This window comes from Lontra canadensis, unplaced genomic scaffold (assembly GCF_010015895.1).
Source record: "Lontra canadensis isolate GAN:19392208 unplaced genomic scaffold, GSC_riverotter_1.0 scaffold140, whole genome shotgun sequence".
NCBI lineage: Eukaryota > Metazoa > Chordata > Mammalia > Carnivora > Mustelidae > Lontra > Lontra canadensis.
The window spans coordinates 1,631,030-1,654,962 of record NW_022631134.1 but is presented as its reverse complement, the minus strand read 5'-3'; the positions used below and the strand labels follow the sequence as shown (position 1 = coordinate 1,654,962).

At 34.7% G+C, this 23,933-nt stretch overlaps 1 non-coding gene across 1 annotated transcript; it reads left to right on the top strand.

Annotated features, from left to right (window-relative positions):
• Positions 1-3,605: 3,605 nt before the first annotated feature.
• Positions 3,606-3,712, top strand: LOC116858605. Its single transcript, XR_004380952.1, has one exon. It is a non-coding gene; the product is annotated as a U6 spliceosomal RNA (small nuclear RNA).
• The last annotated feature ends 20,221 nt before the right edge of the window (positions 3,713-23,933 follow it).

The window sequence follows — 23,933 nt, the reverse complement described above, 5'->3', positions numbered from 1 at the left end:
CAATCGTGGTGAAGTGAAAATCAAGAATATTTACTCCATCCCCCTCTCCTTCAGTCAGTTAGTAATGAATCATTCCTCTGGCCTTTGTGAACACCAAGCACAGGGCTTCAAAAATATAATTTGCCTGGGGTCAGGGATTGGTTTTTCAAATTTTACTAATACAGGATTAGTGGTATGATTTTTCAGTGAACACTTTGAATTCTTTAAAAAAAAATGTTTTTAATTGTACTAATTCAGTTTGGAGTTGCTAAAATAACCATAAATTTTCTAGTAGTAATCATCTCAGATTGTGGTATCTGAAGAAATTAAGTCTACCCAGGCATAAAGAACTTTTATGAATGAGGCTGATAATAAAGTAGTAGGTAAAATGTTGCATTTTTTTAGACCAGTAAAAAAAAAAATAGTAGGCTATTTGTCACCTGTTAGTTATTAAAATTTCCAAACTGTGAAAGAAAATGATAATGAAAAACATACATCCACTATTACATATACGTTCAAAACTTGTTAATGCTTTGCACTGTTTCAATAGGTAGATATAGATATGATAGATATTGATAGATATATAGATATGTGTATAAACATCTCAGTCTCCTTGTTACCATTCCAAAAAAAAGTTGTAGACATCAATATAATTAACCCTTAAATGTTGCGTGAATAAGGACATATTCCTCAATAACCAAAATAGCATATTATATCTATAGAAATTTAAAATGATTTAACCATTATTTATTATCAAGTCCTTTTCAAGATAACAGTTAAGTTTTCACTTTGCATTTGATTTAAATATTCACATTTCTTTTAACCTAGAGTAATTTTCCTTCCCCATTTTTAAACAGCAATGACTTTTCAAGATAGCAGGTAAATTTTCTTTTAGATAGATATTTTTTTTAAATCCCCAACCAGGGTCATTTTAGATATTTCTCTGTGTATATTGTGGAATTTCTTTTTAAAAGTTAAATAGTTTGGGGCACCTGGGTGGCTCAGTGAGTTAAACCTCTGCCTTCGGCTTGGGTCATGATCTCAGGGTCCTGGAATCGAGCCCCGCATCAGGTTCTCCGCTCAGCAGGGAGCCTGCTTCCCCCTCTCTCTCTGCCTGCCTCTCTGCCTACTTGTGATCTCTCTCTGTGTCAAATAAATAAATAAAATCTTAAAAAAAAGTTAAATAGTTTGATTAGCTTTATGTTCAATATTTCTTCTGTGGAGAATATTTCTCAAGAGTTATTTGTTTTACATTACATCAGGTGGAACATATTGTCAAGTAATTTCACTTGATGCTAAATTTGGCCACTTCCTTAAAGAGGTGACAACCAAACTTCTCTATTATAAAAATAATAAATAACCAAGGAATGAGTTTAATCAAGGAATTAACTTAACCAAGGAATTTAACCAAAACATCTCTACTTGAACTTGAACTCTGATGAGGGAAACTGAAGAAAATGCAAACAAATGTAAAAATATTCTTTGTTTATGGATCAGAAGACTGAATATTGTTAAAATGTCAATAATACCCAAGGCTATCTGTAGGTTCAATGGGATTTCTGGATCATGAGGTAGTTTGCTTTTTAATTTTTTGAGTTAACGCCATACTGTTTTTCATAGTGGCTATGCTAATTTACATTTCCAATAGTGCACAAGGGTTCCTTTTTTCCCCAGATCCTTACCAATACTTGTTATTTGTTTGCTTTTTGGTGAGAGTCATTCTAACAGGTATGAGGTGACATCTCGTATGTTTGGCATTTTGCTGAGGATTAATGATGCTGAACATTTTTTCATACACCTCTTAGCCATTTGTATGCCTATTACTCAGTTCTTCTGCCCACTTTTAATCACAGTGCTTGTTTTTTTTTTTCCTGAGTTCTTTATATATTTTGAATATTAACCCTTTATCAAATATATGGTTTGCAGATGTTTTGTCCCATTCTGTAGGTTGGCTTTTCACTTTGTTGATGCGTTCCTTTGCTGAAAAGAATCTTTTTAGTTGAATGTAGCTCCATTCACTTATTTCTGCTTTGTTCTTGTGCTTTTAGTGTCCTATCCAAAAACGTCATTAGCAATACCTGCCACAATGAGCTTTTCCCCCTGTTTTCTACTCAGGTTTACATTTTCAGATCTTACATTTAAATCTTTGATCCATTTCAAATTAATTGTTGTGAACTGTGTAAAACAGAGGCCCAATTTCATTTTTCTACACGAGTTTTTCTAGTTTCCCCAACATTTGTTGAAGAGACTTTCCTTTTCCCATTGAGTATTCTTGGCTCTCATATCAAATATTAGGTGACCACATATGCAAGGTTTTATTTCTGGACTCTTTATTCTGCTCTTTTCTATATGTCTAATTTTTCTGCCGGTATCATATTGTGATTGTTATAGCTGTGTAGTATAGTTTGAAATCTATTGGAATTTTGATAGGGATTGCACTGAATCTACAGATGGCTTTGGGTATTATTGACATTTTAACAATATTCAGTCTTCTGATCCATAAGTGTCATGAGAGATACAAAGATGCATCAATAGAAGATCCTAATTTTAAGATATTTGTATCACCCACCATTGATATGACATGAATTTCATTCCATGATGGTATGATGGGATGAATAACTTATTAATCAGGCAGAAACAGATAATAATCTTTTTAATAATAATAATCTTTTAGTACATATACAGAGGATTAGGTTTCTTCTTATTCTATCAGTCATGGAAAAGAGATTCAACTTAATGAAACTTAGGGTGTTTAATTAAAAATTAAACATGACAACATGATTGAGATAATATACCAAAACCATGTCAAAGGAATATACATTTATAAAAGCTTATGTAACCTAAGACTCTCTCACTTTGTAATCACTTTCAAGTTGCTCCTTTCTTAACCCTGCATTCTTTTCACCACCAAAGCAACCCAAATCCATAAACAAATATAGAATTATGGCTAAGAGAATAGACTGAATTAAACCACTTGGCCTCCAACCCTTAGCTTGATTAAATAGTAACTTGTTCATTTGTGACATGAATATAGTTATAGTAATTACCTAATGATATTGGTGGGAACACCAGTGAGAAAATACTCAAAACATACTGTCATATACATGATAATTAATATATATTTTATTAATTATAGATAGTATTGGTCCAAATTTTTTAAAAAAATATACAACTTAATTTTACCTATCTAGAGGTTTATTTCCTTTTTTTACCTACTTAAAATTATTTACATTATTTACTATGTTAATAATGCTTTAAGAACATACCATTTAGGGGCATAGGCTTGGGTAGACTGAGTATCTTATGTCACAAAGGAATTTATAGGAAGAATATCAGGTAGTTCACAGAATCGACAGAAGTCATTATGAACCAGTGTGGAAATGGGTATGAATCAAGGACGGACAGGCTATTGAGAAATCTGCCAAGGCAAGATCACAGAAGAAGTTTAAGAATGCCATCACCGAACACCTATTAATGGACAATTGCATCTTTATGTCATTTTCCCAGAATTTAAAGCCCTTGAATTTATATATAACACATACATATGTTCTATATCCCTGATTCTCAGATTTGGCTGAACAATGGAATCACTTCAGTGGGGGTTGTGTTAAAAATACTGATGTCTCGTACTTACTACAGCAGCACATATACTAAAATGGGAGTGATACAGAAAAGATTAGCATGGCCCTTGTGCAAGGATGGCATGCAAATTCATGAAGTGTTAAAAAAAGAAAACAAACAAAAATACTGATGTCTAGGTCTGATTCTCAGAGCTTCTAATTTTATTGGTATAGAAAGGAGCCTGGATAATGGGATTGCTTTAAAGCTCCTTAGGTGATCCTAACATGCACCAACATTTTATATTCACTTGTTCATATGGTAGGGTCCATTTGCTGAAGAAGCAGATGGAATTCTCAAATGACTTCTATGTATATTATATGTTAGTTAAAAAGTTAATAAATTATTTTTCAAAAATAATTCATATTTTTAGAAAGTTTTAAAATAAAGATAACTATCTTGTGAAAGGTATCCATAATCTCCTATCCAAAGATAACTTCTATAAATATTTTCATTTATCTTTTCAGATGGTCCACTTTGTACATAGATGTGTGTGTGTGTGTGTGTGTGTGTGTGTGTGTGTAATCTCATACGTTCTTATGTCTTTTGGTTCATAGTAGTTGAAGATTTATGGCTTCTCTCTCTCCAGAAGAAAATTTTTCTTTGTTGAATTTTGCCTTCTAAAGAGATGGCTTCCAAAGGTTAAGGATTAATTCAATTAATGAACTGTGAATATTGGTAAATTGACATTTCAAAGGGCAATGACATTCAATGATGCTCTAAAACTCACTATCTCAATGAATTAATATTTGAGTGTTTGAAAATATCAATTTCCCTTATGCAAAGCCACATCAGAATTAACTGATTTTCCTCATTTGATTCTTCCCTTGTCTCTTTACCTTTATTTTAGACATCCTTTGCCTGCATGTATTTTCCTCTTCCTTAACAAATGAAAAATGAAAAGTCATTTAAAAACTGGTGCTTTCTGGATTTGTTTAATGAACTCTTTTCTAAACTTAAAAAAGCAGATGCATACTTTACAATTTAAAGTACTTCATAACTTATTTTAAAATAATTTAAGTTCGATAATTTTTAAAAAGTTGTTTATGTATAAGTAGCCTCATAGAGAGTGATATTTATCAGCACTTCTTTAAATCATAACTAAAGGGGCTCCTGGGTGGCTCATTCATTAAGCGTCTGCCTTCGGCTCAGGTCATGATCTCAGGGTCCTGGGATTGAGACCTGCAGCAGGCTCTCTGCTCAGCAAGGAGCCTGCTTCCCCTTCTCTTTCTGCCTGCCTCTCTGCCTACTTGTGATCTTTCTCTCTGTCAAATAAATAAATAAAATCTTTAAAAATAAATAAATAAATAAATAAATAAATAAATAAAACATAACTAAAATGCTAAATAATATAATCATATATATTATATATAATTATATATAATTAATATAATATAATTATGTTATAATTATATTATAATTATAAATAATATAATCCACAATTAATATTCAGCTGATTTGGATTTTCCACATTTGTAGAGTTTTAATATGTTAGTCTTTGTGTTCTGAATATATAGTCTTAATTTTTAGAGAGTTACTGTTTTGGGGATGCTTACCATTAGTTATCATCTCTTAAAAACTTTTGAATAGTTTATACAATAGCTTCATATCTAATGAAGAAGATAGTATATATGTGGGTGTAAGAAGGAGAATGTATGCTTGAAATATTAACTAACAAAGAAAACATAGGCACTTCCTGTTTATGTTAAGGCAGACATGACTTGTAACAGGAGGCTTATAGCAGAAGGCACATTAGAGACCACCTCTTTCAACCCCTTATTGACAAATAAGGAAATTAAAACTCAACAGGATAAATTAAACATCTGTATGTATTCTTAATAATAAAACAGAACTGCAATCTCAGTTTCCTAATTCTCAGTTGAATAATATTTGCAACACACTACAGTGGCAGCTCTAATTACATTATCAGAGATCTGTATTCCATCTCTTTGTACACTGGAAGATTTGGGCTATAAAACCAGCTGCAGCCATTAATTCATCAGCAGGCTATCACCTGATTGTTCAAACTTCCACCAAAAAAAAAAAAAAAGAAAAAGGAAGAGGAAGGGGAGTATGTTAAGGCAATTTAATATGTTATTGAAGATGCAAATCATTTGTACATAGTCTATGTATCTTTCCTGAGATAAATCAGTAGCTAAAGATTTGATAAAAAAAAAATTGCAACATTCTTAGTATCAGATGAAAATCATCAGTGTGAATAATGGAATGGTAATGAAGCAGAATTTTTAGGGAATGTATTCACTAAGGGTAATAAATAAATTGCAGAATTGCAATTTGTTACCTAGTGGGGACCAGCCTAAAACCACTTTTGGTATAATACCTAGTGAATTCCTGGTTAAGCCATATAACCAGGTTAAACATGATTAATTAATTCATAGATAATCTCTATTCTCATGTGTAAACACTGTTTACTTCAACTTTATTCTAATTTAATTTCCTTCAAAATGTTATATTACAATTGTTATTGAAAATAACTTTTTAAATCCAAAAACATCCAAACTTTGTTTCTTTCCATTAAACTATGACTTTTCTTAAAATGAATACTGTGATCACAGACCTGTAGTGTAACATTTTTTATGACTGGATAGAAAATATGAGCCTAAAATGATCCATTGCAGATTGAAAACATGAAGACATTTAGTCCTGAGAATTATAAAAAAAGAAAAAAAAATGAAAGCTATCACAAGCTAGGAAAAACAATGTACTAAAGCTTGTTCTATATAGTGCTTTAACTTCTGGATACTAAGTACTAACTGTGGTTGAACATCTGGATTCTGGACTGTTCTGTGCCAAACATCTGTATGATCAAGGGAATTGGATGCCTCTTAATCATGCAGCTGTTTTGGCATCTTATGACAGGATGACAGAAGACTAGTGTCTTCTAGAAGTACTGCATTGCACCTTCCTTCTTGCCTTCTTTTAATTTTACCACAGACCCACGAGATGTTTGATAGAAGCCAAAAGCATCCTATTCGGCTGTCATGCCATGTTCCTCAGTTGTGGCATGAGTGTTTTCAAGATGTGATGCACATCTGCTATAAATCTAGTCTGTACTCAGGAGTATTCTCTGGGGGTTGTTTTTGTGCTTTAATTCAAGAGAACCAAGGAAATAAAATTCAGTTTTCTCATTTGATGTGCAAAACTAAAATGAAACTCAATGACAGTAAGCAATCTGCCCAAGTTTAAAATACTTAAGTATGGTACTAAGGCTTGGTTTCAAGCCTAGATTTCCTTGCTAAGAATGGCATCTTAAAGTATTTTGTATTTATATGGCGATTTTTAATTTGCAATGCATTTTCTCATCCATTTCTATTTCTTGGCATAGTTCACTCTCTGAAACCATCCATGTTAATATTTATTCACTTCTGTAGTATGCTTTTGAAAAGCCAAAAACTTTTTTGTTTGAATATATACATTCAAACACAGAGGGAAATATACGTTCATGTGTATATTTAGATGACATAAAGGCATAAAAAGAAACAACTTTTTCTAGGAATCAACAAATGCTTCTCTGGGAATTCAGTAATAGCAGATGTACGTTTCTAGTTTTTGAGCCAGATTTAAAATAATGCACAAGTTGATTGAATTATCTTAGGTTTTTTGTTTTTTTTTCCTCCCCTCATCATCAAGAAGTACACATTCATCTTCAACTAGAAGTCATTGACAATTTCTGCAACATTTTGTTTTGGCTTGAGTGTTAATATCAATTACATATCACAATTTTAGGGTGTCAATTTTGAAAGTCATAGGTTTCTGTTTGTGAACCTATGAAAACCAGGATTGCATGTGGAATGCAAAATTTATTTCACCCATAATTAACCTGAAAATATTTATCAACCTATTGCTATACCCAAAACATTGGAATCGTACTTGGTGAATTTGACACACATGCTCAAAATTCAATAAGCATGTGATGAAGCTTGAGGTATACCCTAATACATTAAGGGGAATTGGACATAAATATATGAAAAGGAGGTAAATATTATGTGATTAATAAGGAAGAAGAGTTTATTGCGATAGATATTAGAGGTATATCGTAAGCCAAGCACAGAAAACAAGAGAGAGAGAGAGAGAACAATAGGAGGAAGAGGAGAAGGGGAGGGTAGGGTAGGAAAAGGGTCTCATGAGGGAGTTTTCATTGGCACTAAACCTGGAGCAGAATAATGAGCAAGAGTGCGTTACGTAAAAGTGAGATTTTCAGAACGGAAGGTTGGTTCAAGTCTTAGATTCTAACCTTAGAATCAAGGAATCTTGAGTTTTATTTGATACCCAACAACAACCCATAACACTGAAGTGCATGGTGTGTGCTGAAGCGTAGAACAGTGGGGTTTGCATCAGGCAGAGTTCAGTGCAGGAAACAAAGCTCACTCCAGATCTTTCAAGTAGCAAAGGATTTAATGTAGATAAATAAACGTGGGCTTACAAAGTTATTGAAAGCACTGCGAAATAGCAGGAATCTTGAATAGGATAAAGTTCAAGAGCATACCACATAGGAGGCTGAGATCTAAAACTGCTGCCACCACTGACTCTACCACCCCACAACTGCCTTTTAACCCCTCCACATTTGGTGAATAGACATTTCTTGGTGGAGTGTGTGCTCTGTAATCACACCTCTCAGCATTTAGCTCCCATCACCTTGATTGCCTGCACAACCAGCAGCAGCAAGATAACCTTTGCATTACATCTGCATTCTGAATTTCACATATATGCATCTCATCTGCAAAACCTGTTTTGTATCCAGAACAGTAGTTGCAATGAGTCTAGGAAATTTGGTTCATAGTCTTTCAGCCTCCACAATAGAGGAAAGCATCCTAAAAGGCAGATGGAGTAGAGGCTGAGTGAGCCAAATCATGTCATCCACCCCAGAGCCCTACAGTAATTTGGCGTTAATTGGTGGAGGGCTTGAATGTCGGACCAAAGATGAAAACTAATACAGTCATTAATGTATATCTAAACAGCTGACAACACCACCAGGACACACCTTAGAGGCTGAGATCCTTGTCCTTTGGTTTGCCATTGAATTTAGTCAATGAGTGGTATAAGCAAGAGATTGGACAATGGGAAAATAGAAAAGTTGGGTGTTTATTCTTTTGGTTCCTTTCTTGCCCTGGTACAGGCTGGTGTTAGCTGTCTTTCTTTATGAGGGACGTAGCTTCAGTGGAGCAACACTTCCTTAAAACAGCGGGTCTCACCTCATTCTGGGAACCAGTCTTTCTCTTTGCATTTAGGAATAGTGGCTATTTCCAGATGTTGTTCACCTGAGGATACATGACTATCATCCCTAGTTTGATTTCCTTTATCCTGACCATACTTGTGTCAATAGTTTTCTCTCTCCAGTAATCTGTTGTTGTTGTTGTTTTTAAGATTGTACTTATTTATTTGAGAGGGAGAGCAAGAGCATGGAGCATGAGCAAGGGGAGGAACAGAGGGGGAGGAAAGACACTCAAGCAGACTTGTACTGAGCATGGACCCCCATGCAGGGCTTGATCTCAGAACCCATAAGACCATGACCCAAGCCAAAATCAAGAGTCAGAGGCTTAACCAAATGAACCACTCAAGCACCCTGATGTGTTTTAAGTGGCCCATCTTGCTCCAATGCTGTTACAATGTGCCTAATTATATTTCATATGTTACATGTGTCTTTTAACTAAATACTTACATAACAGGCATGTATCTGACAGAAACAAAGAGTGTAACCTCATTTTCACACCAAGCTGAGGAGTCAGGGACCCGAGCAAGGCAGCATATTACTTTCTTCCTTTTTTTCTCTCAGATGTCCTTATGCAGCCTTCTGGATGCCAGTCTCTACCCTCATTATTCATCACATCATGATGATTCAGCCCCATGGCCCAAAGATCCATGTTTCAATACTATTAAGAACAATGCTACAATAATACCTATGGAATATTTGCCAGGCACTTCTAAAAGTTTTATATGTATTAACTCAATTAATCCTCACAACAGCCCTTTGTATCAGGTAAATACTGGTATTGTCATCCCTTTTTACAGATGAGGATACCTGGGCTTAGGGCAGTTCTGTAGCTTTTCCAGAGGCACAGCACTAGAAATGGAGGAATTGGGATTCCAACCCAGGGACTATGGCTCCAAGGTCTGTCTTTACCACTGTGCTAACACTTTTTCTAAAGGTGTACAACATGATGATTTAATGTATGTATACATTGTGCAATGCTTACTATAATCAAGTTAATTAACTCACCCATTGCCTCACATTTACCTTTTCTTGTGTGTGGTATGAACACTTGTGATCTATTCTCCTAGCAAATTTCACGTATACAATAGTGTATTATTAACTGTAGTCACTATGTCATACAATAGAACTTCAGAATGAATTCAGCTTAGAACTGAATATTTGTAACCCTTTGACCAACAATCTCCATTTCTCCCACCCACACCATTGGGAACCTGGCAATCATCAATCTACTCTCAGTTTCTTTGAGTTTGACCTTTTAGATTCCACATATAAGTGAGGTCATACAGTATTTGTCCTTCTGAGTCTGGTTTATTTCACTTTATACTAACTCTTAACATGACCATATTTATCTATGGAGCCACTAGATAAACAATTCACTGTTTAAAGTGTGTTTTGCCTTTTGAATTTGCAAAATTTATAGCCTATAGTCTGACCAAGACATTGTTATTGAAATGGCAGTTTTAGAGAGGGAGAGACAACATGGAGAGATGTGTAGAGTAATCCATCTCCTTGTGACTTTTAGAAAGTCATTCAATTTCTGTGGTCCTAAATTCTTCATTTGTAAAGCAAAAGTGTGGAATTAAACCCATTAAGAAAAGAGAACAAAACTAAAGCATGTAAAAGATGGGAATAAGAATAAAATGGAACAAAATTAGTAGGGAATTATTCCAAATAAGAAATTTGGGGCACCTGGGTGGCTCATATGGTTAGGCATCTGCCTTCGGCTCAGGTCATGATCTCCAGATGCTGGGATGGAGGCCCATGTCAGGCACCGGGCTCAGAGCAGAGTCTGCTTCTCCCTCTACCTCTGCTTGTTCCCTCACTTGTACTCTCTCTGTCTCTCTCCCTCTCTAATGAATAAAATAAATCTTTTTAAAAAAGGAATTTAAGAGAAAATTAATGACACTATAGTATTTCAAGTTAAATTAGAAAGAGCAACATATAAAAACAGCAGGGAAGAAAATGGAATTTTATTTTGAGGCTAGATACAAATAGATACAAATAGTTTTTTTAAAAAAGCAAAGAACTGGACAGACAATAGAGGGCTAAAATGTAAAGAGAAATGAACAAATAACATACAGAAAATGTCCAAATTTAACCAAAGATTTTCCAAATTAAAAAAGGACAAAAACCTAGAAAACAAAAAGGACTCCATAATTTGTAGAAAAGCATAAAATAGTAGAAAGTAGAGAATGAGTAAAAAACATCCTGAGGTTCTTGAACTTCAAGTAAAAAAGAAACTTTAAAATAAAAAGAATCCTATAAATGTCCAGAGAATAGAAGTACCCATGGAAGAATACGTAAATATTTAGATGAAAACATGCAGCTTCAAACACAGCATTAAACAACCACCAAATATTACTAAATATAGAGTTCCATTAAAAAGTTAGAAAAAAAAATCCAATAAAATTCTTGGAAAAGCTGATGGAATTAACTAAAAATGATCTTTAAAAGCTAAGGAAGTGTAAGGCAATTGGTTATACAGTCAATATATGGAAAATAATTTATAGGAAAAAATATTACCATTACAAAACTAAAGGTAGGGATGCCTGGGTGGCTCAGTGGCAGGTCATGATCCCATGGTCCTGGGATCCAGTCCCACATCAGGCTCCTTGCTCAGCAGGGTGCCTGCTTCTTCCTCTGCCCTCCACTCGCCCTGCTTGTATGCTCTCTCTCTCATTCTGAGACAAATAAATAAAATCTTAAAACAAAACAAAACAAAACAAAAAACAATATAGGTAACTTTTTTCTGTAATTTTTTGGGTTCTTTAAATGTTTGGAAATGAATTTTATCAAGTGTATTACAAAAATAAGCTCATGTGGGGGTACCTGAGTGGCTCGTCAGTTTAGCGTTCAACTCTTGATTTTGGTTCAGGTCCTGATCTCATGGGTTGTGAGATGCAGCCCTACATCTGCTCCATGCTGACTGTGGTCTTACTCTCTCTGTCTGCCTCTCCCATCCCTGGCTCATGTGTGCTCTCTCTCTCTCTCTCCCTCCCTAAAATAAAAAATAAATACAGAGTAAAAAGATAAGCTCATCTGACAATAATGAAAAAGGTAAAATTATTCTACTACTACTTGTACTTTTATGATATGATGAGTTTTGGATCATAAAGACATACTCAAGATATCAGTATTTACATAGTGGAAATTTATTTAAATTGTTGGAAATTATATTCTTGTCAAAACTGGCTATAAAAGTCTAGCCCTACAAATCCAGATAAACCAACTAAAAACAAATACGTCATAAAATGTTTGATAACTTCTGTGTTCTGAAATGCAGTTAACGTAATTTAGCTCTTGTTTTATATGGAATATATGCAGATAGGAAAAAATTACAGTTAATAGCGATACTCTTATAAACAAACCTCTCCTGAGAATTGCCTGAAGACCTTGCCATTCATATCAGGAAGCAGCGTTTCTGAGTAATGAGCAGCATTTCTTTACCTGAAGTATTACAAAGTATTACTTGCCTAGCTTTTTCAGAATATTTATTATTATTTTTTTTATTCCCCCCAGACATTGTTAACTGTGGTTGTAAGTCATCACAAGCACTAACAAAAACTGTTGGCTCTCAGTGCTCATATATCTGTCATCCCTCTCACCAGTGAAATGTGCACTTTAGCAATTTATTTTTTAGGAACAAAATTGGAGGGCATAGGGAATAGACCCATAGTATGTTTGTCTTTCCAGAATATTTCCACCATGCCCTATTTTCATTGGGGAGCAACTTCTTCCCCATGGCTCCCACGTGTTTCCTGGTGGGCTTACCAGTCACCACGTATCACTACTCCTCCTCCTCCACCTTAGGGATTTGTCTGGTTATGAGCACATGACAAAAACAAAGTTAATGGAGCCTTCCTCTGGGATTTTTTTTTTTTTTCCTACGTTTCTTTTCCTCTCTGTAGGTGGAATTGCAAGAATATGGTCTCTGACTGAATAAAACCACTACACAGGGAGAAAAACCAGAAGAGGAGAAAAAGAGGCATGGCAGTTCCAGTTCTAATTCTAGCAGCCCCTAACATCGCACTGTTTTTTTCCTATGACTGTGCTAACCCAGACCCAACTTTCAAGAAAGGAGCTCCTGTATTTTAAGGTGCTCATTTATTTATCTGTTTACTCATGCATTGATTCATCTACCCATACATTATAATCGTCAGTAGCTGCTCTATGTGTAACAGGTTTATTGAATGGGCTAAATCTAACAGATGGCTTAGCATTGAGGTTTTCTCTCTCTCCTCCCCCAACCCCCTCTCTTTCTCTCACTGTTAAACTTACTTTATGGACGTCCTCTCCTCTATATCCAGAAAAAAATTGAGCAGATCCAAGAGCCTTTCCAGTGGCCAGTGACTCTTACATATTGAAGTGTCCAATCTAAATCTAAATCCAAATGTAAAGCTTCCCCTTTATCCCCATGTTTTATCCTAGTTCAGATTTGGAAGCCTACAGTGGAGACATGGAGAGTAATCATTTTCATTTTGTTTCCTATACCTCATTTCTTATTCCCCATCTTTCATTTCTATTTAATTATGAGCAAGGTTGAACATCCATAGACTATTAGCTATATAAGAGGAGTCAAACTATGCCCAACTCTATTACTGCACATAGTCATGTTCAGAAAATCTAACTGAGCTCCTGAAATCAATGTATAATGCTTCAACAGCTTTTGAGGTTATCTCACAGATGTCTGGTACTATTTCTCTTCGGGATGCTACATAAATATTTTGTTAGAAGATCTCTCCACAAGAAAACATATGCAGTTAAATGTGTGACTTTTAATTAATTTTTCAGCCTAAGCCTCTTTGGTTACCAAAAACTATGTCGTGCCTGCTTCTCTCTCCTGGTTTGATCTCAAAACAGAAGCACCCTGAATCTGATTCCCTACAATGTCAGGACATGACATATTAGAGCTGCATGGATTGATCATACATTATTCCATTAGAATAAAGATAATTTGCCCAGATTGTTCCAGTCAAACAAGGGCAAAGCAGATAAGCATAAAGTCTCTGATCTTTGAAGAGGTATACTACTAACACATGCTCTCATTCATTCTGATAATGTGAGCAATAGAAGCTATTGACAATTAGAATGACTTGCAACATGAGCCTAGATCAAACTAGATCAAACTGATTCTGCCCAAGATGGCAGCAACCAAGGCATGTCCAGCATGGGACAGCTGTTCTACACAAGGATGTTGTTAGAAAGAAATTTCTGGGGTTTCAATTTAGAATAATAGATTAGGGAAACACACACACACACACACACACACACACACACACACATACAAAAAACTTTCCAATAAATTGCTTTTAGTTGAATGATGGGCTAATTTGTATTGAGGCAGCTTGCATTGGAATCCACTTCTTCCTAAGAATTCCATTCTTTGTAGATTTTAATATGTGTGTATTTAACAGCCCCATGTCTGCTTTATCTACTTGATAAAACTATGACTGCTTTCTTCTTGTAGTAAATGGTTTCTTGTTTCAAAGTGAAAGTTTTATTTTAGCCTCACTATTTCATGAAACATTTCATGAACAAATGGTAGATCACAAGCATTTACATAACTAAGAAATAATTTTAAGTTTCAAACTATTAAGCCTTCCAACCATGTCTGGTGTAGGAAAGATTGACTAATAATCCTTGCTGTACTTCTGGTGAAATTATTGAATAATTCAAAGAAGAGATTATTTAAAGCAATGCTGCTGAAAGGAGGAGGCTGGATAAGTGACGTGTTGATTCATTAACCTGTAGTTTCTTCTTGCTGCATATGAAAATAGTGAAGCAAGAATAATACCATTCTGTAATCTCTGTAGGGGAGCTACTTTTTCAGGAGATGTCACCCGAAGGCGTTAACAGCCAGAGCACTTTGTCTTATGTTGTTAGATTGCTTTGTGGTAATTTTATTGTTAAAGAAGCAAATGACTGTTCAAGATTTTTTTAATCAGAGAACTTGCATGGAAGTTTGTGGAATCTGTCCCTTTACCAACTTCAGAAAGCCCCTCTGTTGTATGTACTGTTCCCATGTTATCTACCAAGTTACCATCCTTTTCCTAAGAATAATGATTACCCTCTTTATATGCCATATATTTTACCACCTTTTAAAGATCAGTTGTGTGCATTATCCTATTTAGTGTACCTGACTCCTCTTCAAAGTAGAGATCTAAGACTCCAACTTCCAGGTACCCTTATAAAATAGAGTTCAGAATTTCCAACATCTTTCTCCAGCTAATCAAAATAAAGGTGGTCTTTATTCTTTCAAATGATTATAGGGAAATTGTTAGGCATAGAGAGCAAGCTATATGTATTACAAAAAGTCCTTCTATAGTAGGGTTCCTATTTTGTGACAAGTCAGGTCATAGAAAAAAATATTAAATACTAGGGGAATTAGAGTTTTGTAAAACATTTACCGAGTCAATACATATGTAGGCACTGTGTTAAGGCCTTTGAAAGTACTATTTTATTAAGCCTCTCAAAAAAAATATGAGAAAGATAATATCATCATCTCCATTTTTAAATGATGAGGAGTAGCGTTCAACCTAAAAACTCTTACATCTAATCAATGGATTTGCTAAAGTTGCAGAATACATTAACAGAGATCAGTAGCATTTCTATACATTAAGAATGAATTTTCTGGGGACGCCTGGGTGTCTCAGTTGGTTAAGCAGCTGCCTTCAGCTCAGGTCATGATCCCAGCGTCTTGGGATTGAGTCCCACATCGGGCTCCTTGCTTGGCGGGGAGCCTGCTTCTCCCTCTGCCTCTGCCTGCCATTCTGTCTGCCTGTGCTCACTCTCTCTCTTTCTCTCTCTCTGACAAATAAATAAAATCTTAAAAAAAAAAGATGAATTTTCTGTATATGAAATAAATTGTCCCATTTACAACAGCATCAGAAACAATAAGCATCTGCCTTCAGTTCAGGTCATGATCCTAGGGTCCAGGGATGGAACTCCTCCTTGGGCATCCTGCTTGGTGAGGAGTCTGCTTATCCCTTTCCCTCTGCCCCTCATCCCCTGTTTGTGTGCTCTCACTCTCTCTCTCAAGTAAATAAATAAAATCTTTAAAAAAAAGAAACAATAAAATACTTAATAAATTTAAGGTGAAAGATCTCTCCTCTGAAAACGTCAGGACTCTAATAAGAGAAATTGAAGAAGATACACACACAAATGTAAAAATATCTTCTGTTTGTGGATCGGAAGTATGAATTGTTAAAATATTCATACTACCCAAAGCAATCTACAAATTCAATGCAATCTCAGTCAAAATTCCAATAACATTTTTCACATAAATAGGAAAAAGTATCCTAATATTTGTATGGAACCACAGAAGACCTGGAATAACTAAAGCAATCTTGAGAAAGGACGAAACTAGAGGCATCACACTCTCTGATCTCTACAGTAATCCAAACACTATGGTTCTGACATAAAAACAGACAGTAAACCAATGGATCAGAATCAAGAGCCAGAAATAATCCCAAGCATATATGTTCAATTAATATCTGACAAGAAAGCCAGGAATATTCAATGGAGAATAGGCAGTCTCTTCAATAAATTGTTCTGGGATTATTGGATATTCACATGTAAAAGAATGGAATTGGGCCCCTATCTTACATCACTCACAAAAATTAACTTGAAATAGATTAAAGATGTAAACGTAAGATCTGAAACTACAAAATTCCTAAAACACACACACACACACACACACACACCAAGAATAAAGCTACTTGACTTGGATCTTGATAATGATTTATGGACCTGACACCTAAAACACAAGTAGTAAAATAAAAATGAACACGTGAGACTACATCAAACTGAAAAGAATCTACACAGCAAAAGAATCCAACAAAGTATAAAGACAATTCACAAAATGAGGAAAAAAAATTTCAGATCATATATCTAATAAAGGGTTAATATCCAAAATATATAAAGAACTCCTATAACTCAGTAACATCAACAACAATATAACAACTCAATTTAAAAATGGGCAAAGACCTGAATAGACATTTTTTTCCAAAAAAGATACACAAAGACCAATAAGTATGTGAAAAGATGCTCAGCAACACTAGTTATTAGGGAAATGCAGATCAGAACTACAATGAGGTATCTGTTAGATATGGCCATCAGCAAAAAGACAAAAGATAACAAATGCTGGCGTGAATGTGGAGAATGTGAACACTGTTGGTGGCTTTATGTATTGATATAGTCACTACAAAAAACAGTGTAGACAATTCTCAAAAAATTAAAAATAGAACTTCCATATGATCCAGCAATTCCACTTCTGGGAATATATCCAAAGGAAACAAAAATACTAACTGAAAAAGCTATATGCATCCACTTGTTCAAAACCTCATTATTTACAATAGCCAAGACAGAAACAAACTAAGTGTCCATAAATGGATTAAAGAAGTTATGTACACACACACACATATTGTTCAGCTATCAAAAATTGAGGAGGGCACCTGGGTAGGCCCAGTGGGTTAAAGCCTCTGCCTTCGGCTCAGGTCATGATCCCAGGGTTCTGGGATCAAGCCCCCCCACCCCTCCAAATCAAGTTCTCTGCTCTGCAGGGAGCCTTGTTCCTCCTCTCTCTCTGCCTACTTTTCATCTCTGTCTGTCAAATAAATAAATAAAATCTTCTTTAAAAAATGAGGAAATCCTATGTTTGCAACAATATGAATGGACTTCGAAGGCATGACACTAAATGAAAAGAAGTAAGACAGAAAGACAAATACTATATGATCTCACATATAAGTAGAATCTAAAAAAAAGAAAAATAAACTCATAGAAAAAGAGATCAGACATGTAGTTACCAGAGACAGTGGGGTGGAGGAAGAAGGAATCAGATATAATTGTCAAAAGTACAAAAATCCAATTTTAAGATAAATACATGCTAGGGATGTAACGCTAGTGTGTGATATCTAAGAAAGTTATTAAAAGAGCAAATCCTAAGATTTCTTATCATAAGGAGAAATTTTTTTCTTTTTGTGTATATGAGATGATGGATGTTAGCTGAACCAATTGCAATAATCATTTCACAATATATGTAAATCAAATTATCATGCTGTGTGCCTTAAACTTATACAGTGGGCTATGTCAATTATTTTTCATTAAAGCCAGAAAAAAATGAAGTAGTGTCTTCAATTAGAGCTTATCCAAGATTTATAGAAACAAGAAAAACGAGATTGCTTTCTAACATTTGTAGTGTAAAAATCACACAATGAATAAATGATGAAAGAGGAGAATGTTTTATAAAGAGAGTTGCTCTTGGCAAGTAAGAACTGACTATTTATGACTGAGGACATCAAAAATCCTGAAGGAAAAAGATTGATCTGCCAAGAGGTTGATCATAAAAGTTGAGGGATAGAAACAATAAATGTACTATCCATCTAACCAATATTCAAAGGAAATGGAAAAGTAGACAGTGAAATTCAAATATTCCAGTGTTGGTAACAAGACCACCTATGTTGTGGACAGGAATCTGTTGAACTGCCTAAACCTGACAGTAATTAAAATTCTGTTCATCTACACTTCCTTATTCAGATTCCACATAGTATCCTAATTATGATTTGGCTTCCCCTGAAGTCTGCCAACAGAGATAAAATAATAAGGGCTCAAATACTTCAAACTGCATGACAATTATGTTTTAACCAGAAAATTAAGAAATTAGCATTCTAATTCTATCTGCCAGTGTCATAAATTTGGCTAATGCGGACTTTTCCTTCTGAAACGTATTTGCTCTCTCAATTTTAGTTTATTGAGCTAGTATTGAGGAGTAAACATTGGGCACGGGAGAACTTACAAAGGTAATAAATTAATACTGGCATTATAAAATTTTTGCTCAAAATACGGATAAAACTTTCTGAAGTTATCTGCCCTACCTCAATTTCTTTTAAGTTTTTAATACTTGAGCACCTTATATGCTCCAGGCAGTATGCTAGATGCTTAACATGAACTACTCATCTAATTTTTATGTGAACTCTAGTTGAAGTATAATATAATATGCATCATATAAATTAAGAAATTGAACATCACAAATACTAGAAAGGTTTAGTCTCTTGTGGCTTAATGTACATCTGTATCAGGGTATTTTAATGATATACTTCAAATCAGTTATATTTCAAGCCTAAAACTCCTCTGTCCCTGAACTCCTTCAAATCTCTCCATTCTCAAATCCATGAATCTGATGCCAATGCCAACTCCCTTTCGGTGACCGACGATAGAAATTTGGTTGTTATCTCCCTTGAAATGCCCAAAGTCTTCTTGCCAAACTCAGGAATGTTTAGAGAACAGATAAGGAATCCCGGTGTAGAAACCACCTAAGAAGAAGGCACCTCTGAATCAAATAAGAAGTCTACGGTAAAACACTATGATTTACTGGATGGTAATTATCCTAGCTAGCATAAGGAAGGTTAATGAATGAATGACCAAAAAATAAATAAATAAATAAATAAATACATAAATACATAAATAAACAAATAACTCAGGGGGGATAAAAAGTAACTTTGAGAAAATTATTCATCAAATAGATGAGATCTTACAATTTTCAATCCTAGTCCTCTATATTATCAAAATTGTAGTTGCCTTTTGAAATGAGTGACTAAATTCCCTCAAGGAGAGAAAGGCAGGCTGAATGATTCATTCACAAAACAATTGCCACAGTGACTAAACAATTCCAAGGTGGTATTTGGCCATCTTTAATCATCACTCAGTTTGTCTGAGGAGAAACAAACAACTAATCACCAGCAATAACTAGGAAACAAATTGGATTTTGCTCCTTTGTACATATTTCACATCAATCAATATGTGGCAGTGGCTGTGCCTAACAAATAAAGAGAAATTTGTCAAGGTCATCTTCTTTCAGTTATCCCTGACTTTTAAAAATATAATAAAAAATGAACAGGAAGAAGGCAAGAAACAGTCAATTCCTGTTCATAGAGCTGCATCTTGGAGCTTGTTCTTTGAGAAACTAAGTCTGAAGAATTAAATTTTGATACTAAATTTCTCTGGAAAGAGGTTAGCATTTGCTATTGATTTTTTACAATGTTTTTGTAGAATAGCTGTAAAATAACAGGTACATTTTCTTTCTGTTATGGATATTGGCCATAGTTTGTTATTGATAGAGGACTTGCTGGTGAGAATTCATACATTCATTTACTCAATACTTTGTTATTTAGTGCCTAGTCTGTCTTAAAGGATGCAAGTAAAGGCGTGGAGAACATACAGAATGAGGTGTCTCACACACCTTGACTCAGAGAATGATACAAATCAGTACATGAACAAGTAAAATGCAATAGTGACAGTTTCACAAGTGTAAGCTTATCTTTAAATTCATGAAGACATGCACATTAAATATGTACAACTTGTTTGTCAATATTGCAATAAAAATGAAAAAAAACATACCAGAATACAATGGGATGAGTTCTACTTAAGCAGTCCTAACACTCATGATCTGTGGAACCTTAAAAAATTGGTAACCTCTCTCATTTTCAGCTGACCTCCATATTTGTGATGATTAGAAATAATGCAAGCCTAGTGGGTTAGTGTCCCCCAAGAAGATATGTCCATGCCTTAATCTCCAGAACCCGTGAATGTTATCTTAGGAAAGGGTCTTTGCAGTTTTAATTAGATTAAGGATCTTGAGATGAGCTCGATTTGGATTATTTGGGTAAGTCCTATATGTGGCCACAACCTCAAAGAGGCTGACAACCACCAGAAATAGGAAGAAGCAAGTAATGGAATCTCCCCTATATTCTTAGGTGGAGTGTAACCTTGCTTGATTTCAGACTTTTGGTGTTCAGAACTGTGAGAGAATAAATTTCTGTTGTTTTAAGTCAACAAGTTCATTTAATTGATTATGGCTGTGCTGGGAAACTAATAAAATTAGTAAAGACCTTAGAATGTTACCTGATGTCTGAAAGGCATTCAATAATCATATCTGACATGATGAGGATAATGATTAAGAGGATCATGGTGGGGCGCCTGGGTGACTCATTTGGTTAAGCATCTGCCTTCAGCTCAGGTCATGATCCCAGGGTCCTGGATCGAGTCCCACATTGGGCTCCTTGCTCAGCGGGAACCTGCTTCTCCCTCTGCCTGCCACTCCCCTTGCTTATGCTCACTCTCTCTCTGACAAATAAATAAATAAAATCTTAAAAAAAGAGGATCATGATAATTTTCTTTTATAAATCAGCAGATTCAACTTGTATAGTCCTATATAAGACCTGTTTTTAGGTTGTTTTGACAGGCTTATAAGATAAATTTTTTAAAACATTTACATTAATGTGCCTTCCAATTCTGTTGGCAAGTTAGTCCGGGTGTTTTCATCTATACATACACACTGCTTTATCTACTGTACATATTTTATTTTGCCTTTTTAGTAAAAAGTAGGAGAAAGAGATAAGGAAAATGGATGAAAAGACTAAAAATTATTCAGCAATTATAAATACATTAGAAAACTAATTTTGAATGTCAATAGCTGGTGCATTAATGTTGACAAGGACAAAGCATAATACTGGCATATACAACTCACTGAATCACAGAGTAGGAATTGCTTACTGAAGAGCCAAGAAGAGCTGATATAATTACCATTGTTTTCCATAGGCTTATGGAAACTCTTGAAGGTTGACATTCATTTAATTCCCAGTGAGTGATAAGACAGGGAGATGACGTACTATCAAGGCTGCCAATATCTCATGTTAGACTGGAGAAGTTGTTTTGTGTATTAACATGCACAAAATTTATGGGTGTAAGATTTCAAAGCTTGATCCTAAACCTTGGCATTCAAACTTGAAAGCTTAAATAATTGCAAAATTTTATGAGAATAATACTCTGCTAGCAAGGGGACTGATGTAAAGATTTTTATATGAATTATGATGTTTTCATATTTATATGTGATACATTATTAATACAGTTAGTTATATTTATGGCAAGTAAAGGAGGCATTTTAAAGAATAAGTTATTTTACCACAGAAATTGCTTAATGAAAAAATTGCTTTCTTGAGATTAGGAAAGGGATTATCAATAAGCAAAAATCAGTTAAGAATATTTCCTTTCAAATATATACTAAGACTAAAACTTACCAAAACTTTTACCCAAATAACCCATTTCTATTTTAAATAAATAACCTCTTTAATACATACATATATACATACATACCTAACTGACTTCTAACCCTGAAAAGAGTTTAAACTTCAAGATTTTCATTACAGTAGGGGGAAGACTTTAAACCACCCACTATCTTTGGATCCTTGGATCTCAAAGAAAACTAACTAGTTAGTAGTAGTTATACAGTGTCAGTTCAAGTTTGTTTTATGTTTCATAAACTAGTGGGAAAGAAGGTTGAAGGAGGGAGAGTTATTAAAAATCAGTTTGAATGAGTGCCTGAGGATGAAGTTAGAAAATAACTAATCCTATGGAGAAAACAAATGAAAAATCTGAAACTTTGTCATGTAGTAAAGTCCTGGGGACAAAGAAAGGGCTGATCCAAATCCATCACTTGAGAATACTCTCAGCTATTCCCATGTTCCCAGGAAAAGGATGATTAGTAAAAAAAAATAAAGCTAATTCAACTCTCTGGTATCAAGACACAACTGAAACTACTTTGGTGTAATACAAGATGTGACGTTTTTCCCACGTTGAGGTAGATCATTCTAGTGTCTGGAGTGGCTTCTGGGAACCCGTGGTAGACCCTGGTATTGCTCTTGTTCACCTCGAAGCAGGCAAAAGTAGTAGTCACACCACTTGGTAGAGGCTATAGTATTTGATAGCATCAGTGATTCTCAGTAAATGTAGAATGATTGTACACCATTCCTCCTTAACATTTTAGAACCCAGCAAGAATAGTGGCGATCAGAGGGCATAGATCTGCCTGACATGTGCCAGAGAAAGTCAGTGGCCCTTGGTGATCACATGGGTCCAAATCAGATCCATATTCATGAGGAAATGTGAGATGGGATTATGTGATCATTTGGGGATTGTCCAAAATACTTTCTAGAATTTTTCAGAAAGAACTTTCAATATAAATGAAAAAGCTGTTTGCAATCATATATGTAAATAAACATAAGTATATCTAGCTAGTTCTATCATTCTGGTTATTATTTTAGCAGGCTAAACTCCTAAATGGATTTTAACTATGTATAGACATTGTGACCTAAAATGTAGTCATATGGAACACTGAAATTAACTCTAGATAAAGGTAGCAGCTCAGTTACTTTCTTATTTTGTAGAGCATTTTGACACAAATATTTTAAATATCCCCATGAGTAAAGTTCAGAATATTTGTTAATTTGCTTTTTTAATTGATTCCAGTGGAAATTTTTGTTGGGGGGTGCTGAGGACTCCAGATGTTAATAAATTTTTCTAAGGTTATTAATTTATTCAATATATCTTTTTTTGAGGGGGGAGGGCCAGAAAGAGAGGGAGAAAGAGAACCCTAAGCAGGCTCCACGCCCAATGCCAAGAGCATGGAGCTCAATGCAGGGCTTGATCTCATAACTCTAAGATCATGACCAGAGCTGAAATCAAGAGTGGCACACCCAGCACACTAAGACACTCAGATGCCCTGATATATCCTTATTTTTTATTACATCCTGTTCTAGGTGTTATAAATGGAATAATAAATAATACCAAATAGTCATTAATGTTTCGGTAAAAATAAAAGTAAGGTGACAGGGAATAATAGGGATGGTCAGACTAATCATCTCAAAGAATAACAAGATGATCTTTAAGCTATTAATTTTTCATTTATATTTTAGTATATTTAAATAATTATACCAACTAGCCATCCTGAAATCAAAAAAATGTGGCTTTGTTTGTTTGTTTTTAAATCGGTTCTATAGTACTTTGTAGGTTTAGTTCTACCAGTTAAGTAAAGGTTTGAGAAAGCTTGAACTTCAGAAAGAAATGTTGCCTCTCTGTGTGTGTGTGTGTCTTTCAGGATATATCGGAGTGAATGTGTAACAAACAAAATCAGACAAATTGTGGTCCTGAAAAACACCAAAGATCTATATTAAGCCTTACCTTCAAAAGCTATCCATACAACAGTGAACTGTCAGAAAGAGAAATTAAGAAAACAATCTCATTTATAGTGGCATCAAAAAGAATAACATACC